Source organism: Cynocephalus volans, chromosome 10 (genome assembly GCF_027409185.1).
Source record: "Cynocephalus volans isolate mCynVol1 chromosome 10, mCynVol1.pri, whole genome shotgun sequence".
In the NCBI taxonomy this organism is placed as follows: Eukaryota; Metazoa; Chordata; class Mammalia; order Dermoptera; family Cynocephalidae; genus Cynocephalus; species Cynocephalus volans.
In genome coordinates, this window is record NC_084469.1 from 16513934 (window position 1) to 16530123 (window position 16190).

Sequence of the window (16190 nt, forward strand, 5' to 3'; positions counted from 1 at the left end):
TATTTTTATGCCTCTTTTACTATAGTTCAATAAGGAAAAGGAGAAGTGAGCCAATATGAAAGTTAGTCTTCATTGTTCTTACAGCTCACCCTTATTTTTCATCCTTTTATATCAGTTTTTAAAATCAATTGCTTTGTGCTAAGCATAGCTCTTGGTTTTATTAAATAGCACACCGCATTTGGGAAGTACAGCTAAATTGCTGTGTAGGACATGTTCTAATAGTTTTTGTTTGTTTGTTTTTAATAGCCTCTAAGACTTGGATAACAGGTTGTGTAAAACTGTAGGCCAAAGAACTGTAAGAGAGTGGTTTGTAGAAACAAATCGGTTTTTGAAGAGCAAACCTGTGTCTTTTCTGTTTCCTTTTTTGATGTCATTCTATACAGAAAAGATTTGCATTCCTACTGAAATTAGTAAATGATTTTCCTTAATTATTTGTGGTTACAGAAGGCACCCTAATTTGAATTTCTGTAGAGTTTAAAATACCATATGTTTATGCTATTTGTCCTTATAACCTGCTTAAAAGACAGATGCAGTACTTCTTCATATTTGTTTTTATCCATAAATAGGTTTATGGAGTGCTGCATTAGAGAAATGTGGACTATACAATTTGTATTGCTTATCACTTCTCTTTAGTCATAGAAAACTTATTTCAGCAAATTTCAAAAGTGATGATTTTATTAAAGAAATTATATTCTGTAGTAGCACTTGCATTGTCCTTTACTAAGTAGATGTTTCAAATTCATTCTTTTCAAAGAATCTCTAGGTTAGAAAGGACTTCACAGAACATCCTTTGGCCTATTGGTAAGTCTTTTGATGAGTCCATGAAAAGGTGATGTAATTAAAGTTTTAGGAAGTAATTCATATCTTATTTAAGGAGTGCTTACTATTTAAAAGGACTAGTATAATACATTTTTTTGTAAAGTAAATTACATTTTAATTTTTTTATTTTTATTTTTATTTATTTTTTTTTTTTTAATTTAATTTTATTTTATTTTTTTTTATTTTATTTTATTTTTTAATTTTATTTTGTCGATATACATTGTAGCTGATTAATGCTCCCCATCACCAAAACCTCCCTCCCTTCTCCCTCCCCCCCTCCCCCCCAACAATGTCCTTTCTGTTTGCTTGTTGTATCAACTTCAAATAATTGTGGTTGTTATATCTTCTTCCCTCCCCCCCCGATTTGTGTGTGTGTGTGTGTATGTGTGTGTGTGAATTTATATATTAATGTTTAGCTCCCTCCAATAAGTGAGAACATGTGGTATTTCTCTTTCTGTGCCTGACTTGTTTCACTTAATATAATTCTCTCAAGGTCCATCCATGTTGTTGCAAATGGCAGAATTTCATTCGTTTTTATAGCTGAGTAGTATTCCATTGTGTAGATGTACCACATTTTCCGTATCCACTCATCTGATGATGGGCATTTGGGCTGGTTCCAACTCTTGGCTATTGTAAAGAGTGCTGCGATGAACATTGGGGAACAGGTATACCTTCGACTTGATGATTTCCATTCCTCTGGGTATATTCCCAACAGTGGGATGGCTGGGTCGTATGGTAGATCTATTTGCAATTGTTTAAGGAACCTCCATACCATTTTCCATAGAGGCTGCACCATTTTGCAGTCCCACCAACAATGTATGAGAGTTCCTTTTTCTCCGCAGCCTCGCCAGCATTTATCGTTCATAGTCTTTTGCATTTTAGCCATCCTAACTGGGGTTAGATGGTATCTCAATGTGGTTTTGATTTGCATTTCCCGGATGCTGAGTGATGTTGAGCATTTTTTCATATGTCTGTTGGCCATTTGGATATCTTCCTTAGAGAAATGCCTACTTAGCTCTTTTGCCCATTTTTTAATTGGGTTGCTTGTTTTCTTCTTGTAAAGTTGTTTGAGTTCCTTATATATTCTGGATATTAATCCTTTGTCAGATGTATATTTTGCAAATATTTTCTCCCACTCTGTTGGTTGTCTTTTAACTCTTTTAATTGTTTCTTTTGCTGTGCAGAAGCTTTTTAGTTTGATATAATCCCATTTGTTTATTTTTCCTTTGGTTGCCCGTGCTTTTGGGGTCGTATTCATGAAGTCTGTACCCAGTCCTATTTCCTGAAGTGTTTCCCCTATGTTTTCTTTAAGAAGTTTTATTGTCTCAGGGTGTATATTTAAATCCTTAATCCATTTTGAGTTGATTTTAGTATACGGTGAGAGGTATGGATCTAGTTTCATTCTCCTGCATATCGATATCCAGTTATCCCAACACCACTTGCTGAAGAGGCAGTCCCTTCCCCAGTGAATAGGCTTGGTGCCTTTGTCAAAGATCAGATGGCAGTAAGTGTGTGGGTTGATTTCTGGATTCTCTATTCTATTCCATTGGTCAGTGTGTCTGTTTTTATGCCAGTACCATACTGTTTTGGTTATTATAGCTTTGTAGTATAGCTTAAAGTCAGGTAGTGTTATGCCTCCAGCTTTATTTTTTTTGCTGAGCATTGCTTTGGCTATTCGTGGTCTTTTATTGTTCCATATAAATGTCTGAATAGTTTTTTCCATTTCTGAGAAAAATGTCTTTGGAATTTTGATGGGGATTGCATTGAATTTGTATATCACTTTGGGTAGTATGGACATTTTCACTATGTTGATTCTTCCAATCCAAGAGCATGGAATATCTTTCCATCTTCTTGTATCCTCTCTAATTTCTCTCAGCAGTGGTTTGTAGTTCTCATTATAGAGATTTTTCACCTCCTTGGTTAACTCAATTCCTAAGAATTTTATTTTTTTGGTGGCTATTGTAAATGGGCAGGCTTTCTTGATTTCTCCTTCTGCATGTTCACTATTGGAGAAAAGAAATGCTACTGATTTTTGTGTGTTGATTTTGTATCCTGCTACTGTGCTGAAATCATTTATCAATTCCAACAGTTTTTTTGTAGAGGTTTTAGGCTGTTCGATATATAGGATCATGTCATCTGCAAACAGGGACAGTTTGACTTCATCTTTTCCAATCTGGATGCCCTTTATTTCCTTCTCTTCTCTGATTGCTCTGGCTAGTACTTCCAACACTATGTTGAATAGGAGTGGTGAGAGTGGGCATCCTTGTCTAGTGCCTGTTCTTAAAGGAAAAGCTTTCAGCTTTTCCCCATTCAGGATGATATTGGCAGTGGGTTTGTCATATATGGCTTTAATTATGTTGAGATACTTTCCCTCTATACCTAACTTATAGAGGGTCTTTGTCATGAATGAGTGCTGAACTTTATCAAATGCTTTTTCAGCATCTATAGAGATGATCATATGGTCCTGGTGTTTGAGTTTATTAATATGGTGTATCACATTTATTGATTTGCGTATGTTGAACCAACCTTGCATCCCTGGGATGAATCCCACTTGATCATGATGAATAATTTTTCGTATGTGTTGCTGTATTCTGTTTGCTAGTATTTTAGTGAGGATTTTTGCATCTATATTCATCAAGGATATCGGCCTGTAGTTTTCTTTTTTGGTTATATCTTTACCTGGTTTTGGTATCAGGATGATGTTTGCTTCATAGAATGAGTTTGGGAGATTTGCGTCCGTTTCAATCTTTTGGAATAGTTTGTAAAGAATCGGTGTCAATTCCTCTTTGAATGTTTGGTAAAATTCTGCTGTGAATCCATCTGGTCCTGGGCTTTTCTTTGTTGGGAGCCTTCTGATAACAGCTTCAATCTCCTTTATTGTTATTGGTCTGTTCAAATTTTCTACGTCTTCACGGTTCAGTTTTGGGAGCTTGTGTGTGTCCAGAAATTTATCCATTTCCTCCAGATTTTCAAATTTGTTGGCGTATAGTTGTTTATAGTAGTCTCGAATGATTCCTTGTATTTCAGATGAATCAGTTGTAATATCGCCTTTTTCATTCCTAATTTTTCTTATTTGAGTCTTCTCTCTTCTTTTTTTTGTTAGCCATGCTAATGGTTTGTCAATTTTATTTATCTTTTCAAAAAACCAACTTTTTGATTCGTTGATCTTTTGAATTGTTTTTTGGTTTTCAATTTCATTCAGTTCTGCTCTGATCTTAATGATTTCTTTCCGTCTGCTAACTTTAGGATTGGATTGTTCTTGTTTTTCTAGTTCTTTAAGGTGAAGTGTTAGGTTGTTCACTTGCCATCTTTCCATTCTTCTGAAGTGAGCATTTAATGCAATAAATTTTCCCCTCAATACTGCTTTTGCAGTATCCCACAGGTTTTGGTATGATGTATCATTGTTTTCATTAGTTTCAATAAACTTTTTGATTTCCTGCTTAATTTCTTCTTGGACCCATATGTCATTAAGTAGAATGCTGTTTAATTTCCATGTGTTTGTATAGTTTCCAGAGATTTGTTTGTTATTAATTTCTAGTTTTAATCCATTGTGGTCTGAGAAGATACATGGGATAATTCCAATTTTTTTGAATTTATTGAGACTTGATTTGTGACCTAATATGTGATCTATCCTGGAGAATGATCCATGTGCTGATGAGAAGAATGAATATTCTGAGGTTGTTGGGTGGAATGTTCTGTAGATATCTGCCAATTCCAATTGGTCTAGAGTCTTGTTTAGATCTTGTGTTTCTCTACTGATTCTTTGCCTAGATGATCTGTCTAATATTGACAGTGGAGTGTTCAGGTCCCCTGCTATTATGGTATTGGTGTCTATTTCCTTCTTTAGGTCTAATAGAGTTTGTTTTATAAATCTGGCTGCTCCAACATTGGGTGCGTACATATTTATGATTGTTATGTCTTCTTGATGGATCAGTCCTTTTATCATTAAGTAGTGTCCCTCATTGTCTCTTTTTATGGTTTTTAGTTTAAAGTCTATTTTGTCAGATATAAGAATAGCCACTCCTGCTCGTTTTTCTTTTCTGTTTGCATGGTAAATCTTTTTCCATCCTTTCACTCTTAGTCTGTGTGAATCTTTATGGGTGAGGTGGGTCTCTTGTAGGCAGCATATAGTTGGGTCCTGCTTTTTGATCCAGTCAGCCAGTCTGTGTCTTTTAATTGGGGAATTTAAGCCTTTAACATTAAGAGTTGTTATTGAAAGGTGTTGATTTATTCCTAGCATTTTATTGGTTGTTTGGTTGTTTTAGGTGTCTTTTGTTCCTTGCTTTCTGATTTAGTGTTTGGTTTCTTTGTTTGTTGGTTCCTTAGGTTGTAGATAGTGTTTTTGTTAGCTTGTTTTCTCTTCATGAATGCCATTTTTATTGTACTAGCGGGTTTAGATTTTTCTTAGGTTTTTATGGCAGTGGTAGTTATTTTTCGGGAACCAAACCCAGTACTCCCTTGAGGATTTCTTGTAAGGGTGGTCTTGTGGTAGTGAACTCCCGCAGTTTTTGTTTGTCTGAGAAATATACTATTTGCCCCTCATTTCGGAAGGATAGCCTTGCAGGGTAGAGTATTCTTGGCTGGCAATCTTTGTCTTTTAGTATTTTGAAAATATCATCCCATTCCTTTCTAGCTTTTAGGGTTTGTGATGAGAAGTCTGATGTTAACCTGATTGGGGCTCCCTTATAGGTGATTTGACGCTTCTCTCTTGCAGCTTTTAAGATTCTCTCTTTGTCTCTGAGTTTTGCCATTTTGACTATGACATGTCTTGGAGAAGGCCTTTTTGGGTTGAATACGTTTGGAGATCGTTGAGCTTCCTGGATCTGAAGATTTGTGATTTTTCCTATACCTGGGAAGTTTTCTGCCACTATTTTGTTGAATATGTTTTCAATGGAATCTCCATTTTCCTCCCCTTCTGGAATACCCATGACTCGGATATTTGAGCGCTTGAGGTTGTCTGATATCTCTCTCAGATTTTCTTCCATGTCCTTGATTCTTTTTTCTTTCTTTTTGTCTGCTTGTGTTATTTCAAACAGCCCATCTTCAAGTTCAGAGGTTCTCTCTTCAACTTCGACAAGCCTGCTGGTTAAACTCTCCGTTGTGTTTTTTATTTCGCTGAATAATTTCTTCAGTTCAGCAAGTTCTGTTACATTTTTTTTCAGGACATTGATTTCCTTGTATATTTCCTCTTTCAGATCCTGTATACTTTTCCTCATTTCATCATGATGTCTAGCTGAGTTTTCTTGTATCTCATTCAGTTTCCTTAGAATTATCACTCGAAATTCCTTGTCAGTTATTTCAAGGGCTTCTTGTTCTATAGGATCTAGAGTATGAGATTTATTAACTTTTGGTGGTGTACTTTCTTGATTTTTTGTATTTCTGGTGTCTTTTTTTTGGTGTTTATTCATTGTTGCAGGGGGTTTCACAGTCCACCGGTTTGAGACTAATGACTAACTAGGATGTTGCTGTGGTTGCTAATTTGGTATGGCTCCCGCCGTGACTGCTCAGTTGGCCTCTAATGTCTTGTGTGTGTGGTTGCCTCGGGTCTTGGGCTTCTCCGGGGATCCACCTTTCTGGTCAGCTTGTACTCTGCTGGGCTGGTGGATCACGTACCACTGGGTGTGTGATCTCTGTTGAGCTTTCACTTTCTGTACAGGACTTCTCCCCGTTCCGTGTGCTCTGGCCCAGGCTGTTAGATCGTGCAGTGGCGACCCCACCGGGTGTGTGGTTTCTGTCGAGTCTCCGCCTCCCTGGCCGCACGTCTCCCCCCTCTGTGCACACTGTGCTGGGCTGGGGCGTGTCTTCTGCACCCCTCGTCTATCAGCTGGGCCTTCAAGACCCTGCTCAGCACCACCTCGCCCAGGAAGTCTATCAGGTTTCTGCTAGGCACAGACAACCGGTCTCTCTGGGTGCCTTTGTAGCACTGTGTAGATCTTTCTCGGGTCTTGTTCACCTTTGTATCCCCCCGGTATAAACCGAGTCTAGTGCCTGCCTGCAGCCTGCTCTCCGGCAGGTTCAAGCGGACCTGGGAACTCTCCTACCACACTATTCCCAACCAGAAATTCGTTAGGCTTTTTTCCAAACTGGTGGTCGCAGAGATGTTATCTGCCTCCCAGTAACAGGAAGTTTACCGGGGCCGGAGTCCAGGGTGTGGTGGAGTGACAGTCGGCCCGCCCGTACTTTCTAGCCCTCCCAACACTGGTCGGGACGCCCCACACCCCCAGCCCCGCCAGAGAACCGCGGAGGGAGTGGGAGAGGAGGCCGGCCCGCAGGGTCCGGAAAGCCCCGCGCCAGGCCAAGCAAATGGGCTCAGTGATGGCCGAGCAGGGCGGAGCTGCCCGCACCTGGGAAAATGGAGGCAGCACCGGGGCAGTGAGTGGCCTGGTGGTGCAGGCGGGAGCCGCGTGGGCCAGGGATCACTCACAGTGCTGTGCCAGGTCGGGCGCTCGCTCTGTCTCTGGTTTGTTGCCTTCCGTGTTCTCGGCGCTGCCGCCTCGGGCTGTTCAGTCGCGGCGCCGCTCGGGCGCTCCCAGGAATCTTCTTTAATGCCGGCCTGAAACCTCGGATCCTGAATAGGGCAGCTGGCCGCCTTCAGTGCGGCCCCAGCCTCCGGGATCCTGGCTGCATCCACAGCAGCCCTGGCGCCGTCTTCCCTGTTTCAAGACTCGCTTTTGCAGCTAAGAATCAGTTCTTTTCCTGCTCCACACTTCAAAGCTGTTGCCTGTAAATGAGGCAGCCTCTCCTGCCGGGGGCAAAGTGGCGTTGAGCCCCCACGACCGGCCAGCAGCAGCAGTCCTCCTTTAAGAGATGGCCAGAGGAAGGTCCACAAGTTTCCCGGCTGCCTGAGGCCCAGTGGCCACCTTTTCCACCTCAGCTACTCCGCGCCAGCCGCCGCAGCCGCCGCCATCTTATCACCTTCTTCATAGAGTTTCAGCTCGTCATCACTGAGCCTGCAGTTTCCTCTATGTATTTCAACACATGCTTCTGGTTGAATTTGTAATTGCAAATGGTTCCCTTTTATTTTCATTCAGGCGAGGAGGAGGATCACATTCAAAGCCACAGTTCAACCAAGTGAAACTTAGCACTGTAATTTCCCCACCCGACAAGCCCGTCCTGAGGCCCCTGGGGTGACGGCCTTCGGGCTGAGCCAAAGCCCATCCAGGAACCGGTGGGAGATGCTACCCTGATGACCCAGAGCCCCTCGCTCAGCCCCTGCTTCTGGCTTTGCTTCTTGTGTCGGGGTGCACATGCGTCTGTCTTTTCCAATGTCCCAGGCGCTGGGCCTCGATCTCTGTCCATTTTAATTTTTTTAAATGACTTAATATGTTGGTTTACTTCAAGTAGTTTCCCCTGTACTATTTAAATAGTTAATGTGTATCCTAATTAAAAAAAAAAAAAAAGACTTCCGAGGAACAGAAAACAAAGAAAATTAGAAAAATGGGACTAGGGAAGCCTGATTCATAAAAATAACAGTAGCTATTCTTTATTTAATGGCATACAATAATAGCTATTTCATGAATACCTACTTGTAGAAACTATAATAAGCATTTTACATACATTATCTCTAATCCTCAAACGCTGTAAGATAGAAATTGTCTCTATTTTATAGATGAGGAAATTGTTTAAGTTTTAAGTGGTTAAATAATTTGTCCAAGGTCATACAGCCAGAGAATGGCATAGTCAGAATTTAAATTCAGGACTCTGATTTTGAGGATCTACTTTTTCTTCTCTTCTGCTTCATTAGAAAATATAAAAATGAAAATGGCATGTGGGTTGCCCCAACAGGATATTTTGACTCTGGTTTTAATACATGTGAATGGGTGAGTTTATTCTCTTTAATTTTAATCTCAGAAAAATTAGGTATGGTGCTACCAAGACATCTTAGTTTCTTTTAGTAGTATGAATCTTCTCTATAAAACTATTGATTCTTTATATATATATATATATATATTTTTTTTTTTTTTTGGTGGACTGGTTAATTTTATTCTGTTAATAATTTAACTTTGTACATATATCAAATCATCACTTTTTTGGTGCTAGAACCATTTTAATATAATTATACATATCTGCCAAATCCAGGAAGAAAAGTTTTATGCATATATAACTTTTCCAGTAAACAACAATAGTCTCTGTTTAAAAATTCATCAGGGTCAGAGCAACTGACCAGTGTCTCTTTACTGCTAGATTTACCAACAGTAAATTACAGGTGGTTTAGTGTCATTTTGTTTCTTTTCTTTAACTGTTTTTCTCCAGAGACATTTTGTTGTAAAGTTTCAGTGTAGCTTACCTCCAGCCAAAGGTAATCTTTTTAGATCAGTACTCAGTTGCTCTGAATTTCGCTTTTAATTATAACCTATTTAATCACAGAAGAACACCTGCAGAGGTGGAGTTCAAGGTCTTATACAATAACAAGAGATCACAGTTTTGAAGTCTAGCACAGATTGAAAACCACAGTTGTACCATTTATAAGATACATACTGATTGTAACTTAAACTACATATTGACTGCTTATGAACATTATTTTTTAAATAAAGTAGTACATCTAGGACAATCAGTCACACAATTCACACAGCCCTGAGAAGTTTTCTCAGTGCCAACTAATAATTGGTCATAAAATGTGAATAAGCTTGAGACACTGTTCATTCCTAAGATTCCACCAAGGATTGGCTAAAACATTGGAACACTTCTGCTTAAGATTATATGACCTTCCCTCTCTTCCCTCTTTTTATATTCTTATACCCTTTCTTGTTTCATATTTTCTTCTTTTTAAAATAGTATTATAGTAAATTGACTCCACCACTTAAGAAACCTAGGCAACTTACTTAATCTCTGAGTATTCTTTTCTCTAAAATGATAATGATAATTTCTATTTATCACAGAGGGTACTTGTGAAGATTAAAGGAATATATGTAAAGCTCCTAATAGAGAAGCACATAGATGAATTCTTGATAATGATTGTAATATATCTTAAATTTACTTTTTTTGTTTGGGTTTTTTATTTTATTTTATTTTATTTTTGGTGGCTGGCCAATACAGGGCTTGAACCCTGGGCCTTGGTGTTATCAGCACCATGCTCTAACTAACTGAGCTGAGTATGGAGAAATTTTTATCTTATTTTTTTAAAAGATGAGTAGTAAGGGGATCTTAAACCCTTGACTTGGTGATGTCAGCACCATGCTCTCCCAAGTGAGCTAACCAGCCATCCCTATATACAGATCTGAACCGATGGCCTTGGTGTTATCAGCACCACACTCTCCCAAGTGAGCCACGGGCTGGCCCATTATCTTTTATTTTATTCTAGCAACTTTCTCAATATAAAAGTTAGACTACTCTTTATGGCCAGCCGCAAAAAAAAAAAAAAAAAGTTAGACTACCTAGTCTATAATCCCATTTAAAACATTGTTTTTGAACGTACCTTTGTTTTTGCAACACTAATATGTGGCCATGTATCTGTTATTATTTAATAGTTTTCTTTTAAACAAAGATAGGAGTAAGATAATTGAAATTCCACTGCTCTGCTTGTTGTCTCCTAATCACTCACAACATTTTAGTGAGCATTTTAGACATCTCAACATGATTTTTTTTTTTTGGCAGCAGGTGGGTATGGGGATCTGAACCTGTGACCTTGGTGTTACAAAGTTGCATCAACTGAGCTAACTGGCCAGCCCTCCCTTCTTGACATCTCTATGCATACATGCATATGTAGATATGTATTTAATTTTACATAATGCAATCATAGAATACATCTTGTCCTATAATCTTTTTTTTTTTTTTTTTGGCAGCTGGCCGGTACAGGGATCAAACCCTGGACCTTGGTGTTGTCAGCACCACACTCCAACCAGCTGAGCTAACTGGTCATCCTGTAATATTTTTTTCCTCAACAATACATAGTAGCCATTTTTTCTGTCAATAAATAAAAGTCTATATCATCATTTTTAATGGCTGCATCATTTTCCATTACAATGACTTACTTAATCTGTCCTTTATTTTTTGATATTTAGTTTCTTTCCAATTTAGGACTCCTACAAACAATGATGAAGACCATGGTGCATATATCTTTAATTAATACTTGTGACATTTTCCTTATTGAATAAACTCCTAGACCTGGGATTGATGGGTCAAAGAATATACACATTTTATATTTTGATACTTATTTTTATTTATTTATTTTTTTATTTTATTTTATTTTTTTTGTCATTTTTTCGTCACCGGCACTCAGCCAGTGAGTGCACCGGTCATTCCTATATAGGATCCGAACCCGCGGCGGGAGCGTCGCCGCACTCCCAGCGCAGCACTCTACCGAGTGAGCCACGGGCTCGGCCCTTGATACTTATTTTTAAATTGCCCTCCAGAAAATTGAACCATGGTCTAACCCAGAATTTTATTTCCATTGCCATAGTTGGGAATCCTGATGACAATGTGCCAGTCCCTCAGCACACTTGCTGTTTATTATAGCAGTTGTCTTACTGTGAACAGTATTATCACTATTTAGCTTATGGGTTCCTCCAGAACTCTTGGGTGAATGCCTTCTGGTCTCAGTGATGTACAAGTATGTCCCTAGTCAATGTCCCTAGTCAATTGCATTTGTGCTCTAGAGCACTAATTATTTGGGTGATGTAATTGTAGATGAGGTTGAAATGATAAGGAACTGTTGGACTAGAACTCAGGTGTTCTTTTCATTGTACTGCTTACTGGATCTGCTACCTCTGATATGCTTCAAAGGACAATTTTTAAGTGGGAATTTCCCTGATGGTATCGTTTATAAAGAAGGGGACTATTTTGTCAAGAGCTTTTCTTTTTCAGAAGATCAATAATATCCTCTCTAACCCCTAGAACTGAATTAAGGTTGGCAACCTTGTTATAACATCAGCTACTAGCTATGTAGCCTTGGCCAAGCTACTTCAAATCTCCAGATTTCGCTTTTCTTTCACAATGAAACAGGTCAGTGATTTCTGATACCCTACTCTTTCAAATCTTTTGTTTCCTATGATAATTGATGGTTCACTTTAATTTCCTTTCTTGGTTTAGATAATTTCTTATTAACTTTGGAGCAAATTGTCCTCAAAATATGATTTCATTTTGGAAGACATCTCTGGTCGTATTGGTGCAACTTTTTAGAATAGTGTTTTTCTACTATTATAGCTTGCCTGCTCTTTAATTAATGTTAATTTTCTTGGGCTTCCAATAAGGTGTAGTATATATGCTTCTGCTTGGTTACTTATTTTGAATAATTCTGTATACTTTCCCCAAATTTGTTGGTAATATTTTAGAGAAAGGAACAACTTTTTCTTCTGACACAATGCTTCGCTTATGTAGGATACTTTTAATGCTTTCATTTTATTCCATTAAGCTCTCAAAACAGCCCTGTGAGGTTAGATACTCTTATCCCTATTTTATAAATGGAAGACACTGAGGCTTAAGCTAAGTAATATGCCTAAAGTCACTCCATTTATATAGGGTACAGCAATGTCTAAGGATTCTAAATCCAGGGCTGTTTCTGCTAAGCCACTGATCTTTGTATCAAATATGATGATTAAATAATTTTAATTACTTAGATTTTTTTTCTTGTAATATTTATCATAAATACATCATAAGAAGTAGTCATTAAATTTGCAGAAAAGTGTGTCAGGAAGGAAAAATGTTCCCTCTGTCCTCTTTAGGTTTAGTAACTGGGCCTACAGATTTAATTACATATGCATGGGAGTTCTTAAAGAAATGTGACTCAAGGAAGTGGTTAGAAGTTGGGGTTTATGGGCTGGCTGGTTAATTCATTTGGTTAGAGCATGGTGCTGACAGCACCAAGGTCAAGGATTTGGATCCCCATACTGGAAAAAAATTTTGAGGTTTATTTACCATCTTAATATGGGATAGGATGGGGAGGGACAGAGGGGCACTCTGGAAGAACAAATGACTTTTGGAAAGATAAATCGGTCCTTGGGGGAATACATGGTAGGTATGATAGTTTGTGACAATGTCTGTCTCTGATCTCAGAAGATTGGAGTTGTTCTTAGGGAGGAGATTTATGACAATTGAGTCCTTTTGGGAGCCTCAGATTTTAGGCAGATAAGGGATTTCAGGAACTCAAATGCCTTCAATTCAAAATAATTTCTATTCCACAGTGCTTTATTCTTGATCCTTTAGTTACCATCAAGTGATATTTTAGAAAATGAAAACAGAACCAAATGCATCAGCTGATTTTTTTTTTGGTGGGCCTAGTGAATGAACATGAGTTTGACACAGCTAGAGGAGAGCAGGGCAGTTTGAAAGTAGTCGGGTTTGGGCCGGCCTGTGGCTCACTCGGGAGACTGCGGTGTTGATAACACCAAGGCCACGGGTTCGGATCCTATATAGGGATGGCCGGTTTGCTCAGCGGCTGAGCATGGTGCTGACAACACCAAGCCAAGGGCTAAAATCCCCTTGCTGGTCATCTTTTAAAAAAAAAAAAAAAAAGAAAGAAAGTAGTCGGGTTGCCCACTGCCTCCCTCTTGACTAGAGTTTTCTTAGGCCTTGTTTGAACTGAACTTGGGTGATGTGAATTCTTTTGCTGGTTAATAAAGTGATCTCTAGGTGTAATAGAATGGGAAGGCAAATAGCTGCAATAAATCACCTGCACAAGCAATGTGAGCTTTTTGATTTTCTAAAGTTTATTATAGGTCAGCTACACATGTTATTTCTTATAGTTACTATGAGCTTGAGCAATTCTGCTGTCATGGACTAATGTCTTTTCTGGTGTCAACCCTAAAGGATTGTTGAGCTGGGCTTAGCTTTAACTGGAAATCTTGGGCCAGGAACTCTCCTGAGTGAATCAGGGTATTCTGGCCCTGAGATAAGAAAGCACATTGAAACAAAAATCACAGGTCTTTCTGTTAAATGTGTAAGGGACTTAAGTGATATCCACTTTATTTTGGAGATAACAGATCCTTAGGAATGTCATTGGTAGGTAGCAGACCAAACCTGATGACAGGTCTCTTGCCCCTCCTAATTCCTGTGAGTGTAGCAGTCTCACCTTCAGGTGTAAGGCAATAGGGAAGAGTGGGACTGCAGAAAACTACCTGAAGTTGGCAGCTGCTACATTGTTGGGTAACAGTGAGGTCAGGTAAGGCCAGTCCTCATTTCAACGCCCAAGTGCAAAAGATGCATTTTTTGGTAAAGTCACCTGATTAAGTATTGGCAAGAAATCTGGTATTTGTAGGGCCCTGTGGATCAATAATGAGACTGGCTGTAGATTCTGTGCCAAGTTTGACAGCTGTAAACAGATACTTTCCTTAATCCCTAACAGAAGGGAAATATTTTTCAATCTGTGAGCTTCCTTACAATTTTTTAATTTTTAAATTTGTATTTGGGAATTTTGTATTCTTATAATATAAAAGTTTTTATATTCTTATAATAAAAAATAAACACAAATATTGGTTCCTTTTCTTCTACAAAGGTGTTATCATTTCTCTGGGTATTTTGATGTTAGATTCAAGAAATAGGTGGCTATTGATGGTCAACTGATGCAAAAGTCTTTTTCAGCCACTTTTTAAAACCTAATGAAGGTACTTGTTTTCAAGAATTTTCTAAATTTTATTTACTACTCTTAAAGGAAGCTAGCATATTTGGGAACCAAGATCATTAATAGAATGTGAAAGTTGGAAGTAATTTAGTAAAAAATTCCTCATTTTATAGATGAAGAAACAGAAGAAAGAGTGATTTGCTCAAGACCAGAGTCAAGAATCACAAGATTTTAAATAAACACTCTGCTTTTTACTTTTGTGGGAGTCATGTTCTTTTTTTTTTTTTGCCAAATTTTCTCCCTCAGCTCTGGGTTAATTCCTTTGCATTCAAATGCAGCTCTTAGTGTTTTAGTATTTTGGAATGTGTGAGCTGAAAGGGAAACTAGTAGGGCCTTCTTGAATTTAGTTCCTAGTATTTCTAGGCCTTTTAAGTGATATTTATAACCTTGCCAGACTTTTAAGTAGTATTTTATAACCTTGCCAAAATTTCTGTATTTTATTTTTAGTTTTTAAAATTCAATTGTATATTTACTTTTGTGGGTACAGTGTTGTTTCATGTAGTAGATTGAATTATGTCCCCCCAAACTCCCTGAAGCTTAAGTTGTGTCTCCCAAGTTTTATGTATTAGGAACTTGGCCCTCACTGTGACTGTTAAGAGGGTGGGAAATCCTATTATGGTAATTGTAAGTTGGGGCCTTGAAGAAGTGATTGGGTTGTAGGACCATGGCATAGTGAATGGATTAAAAATGGTGGTGAGGGGTGTGATCCTGAAGGCTTTAATTTTTTTTTTTTTTTTTTTTTTTTAAAAAGATGACCGGTAAGGGGATCTCAACCCTTGGCTTGGTGTTGTCAGCACCACGCTCAGCCAGTGAGCAAACCAGCCATCCCTATATAGGATCCGAACCCGTGGCCTTGGTGTTATCAGCACCGCACTCTACCGAGTGAGCCACGGGCCGGCCCCTGAAGGCTTTAAAAAGAAAGGAGAGTCTGTCTCTCTCTGCTCTCTCTGCTTCCACCATCTTGCAATGTGAGACCCCTGAGTCACTGTCGCTACTACCAGATGGACTTTGTGCTTCCCAGCCTCAGAAACTGTAAGCATTAAATTTCATTTTTCTTTATAAATTACCCAGTTCCATGTATTTTGTTATAAGCAACCAAAACGGACTAATATATTTCAGTACATGAATATACCGCACAATGATTCAATTAGGGTAGATAGCATAGTTTTGTCCTCATTAGTTCATCCCTCATATTAACCTCCACCCTCACGCCCACCCCCACCCGTCCCAGCCTCCGGTAACCTTTATTCTACTCTCTACTTTTTTTTTTAAGCACACAAAGATTAACATCCTTATTGCAAAAAGAGCTCTTAAAAATGAATTAGAAAAATCTAAGGAGAAATTGGGTGAAGGACATGAGGAGATAAGTCACACACCCCAAAGAAACTCACGTGGGGTTAGGAAGTATATTCTAAGATCTGGTTGTGGGTGGGGACGGGGCTGGTCCAGCCTTCACCTCAGGACCCTGGGCATTTGCAGGCTCTATTGCTGGCCTGGATGTGTGGCAGGGGAGGGGTTAAGGATCACACCTGGTCTCAGGACCCCCAGGCATCAGGCTGGCTCCCTTGCTCACCTGGATGTCATCTAATGTGGTTGTAAATGTACCAGGGTACTTTTCTGATGCATGAATTTCCTTTCTGTTCTGGAAAACAGTTTTCCAACCTTTGCTTGAATGTCTCCCATAAGGTCTGATTTCTTACTTGAGCACAGGCTCTTGCATCCCACCCAAGAATGAGTCCGGGAGAGAGGGGTCTGTGCTGCCCGTTGGGTCTGAGGACTGAGGGTCAGGGTCAGGGCAGGCGCCGCAGCTGCAGGA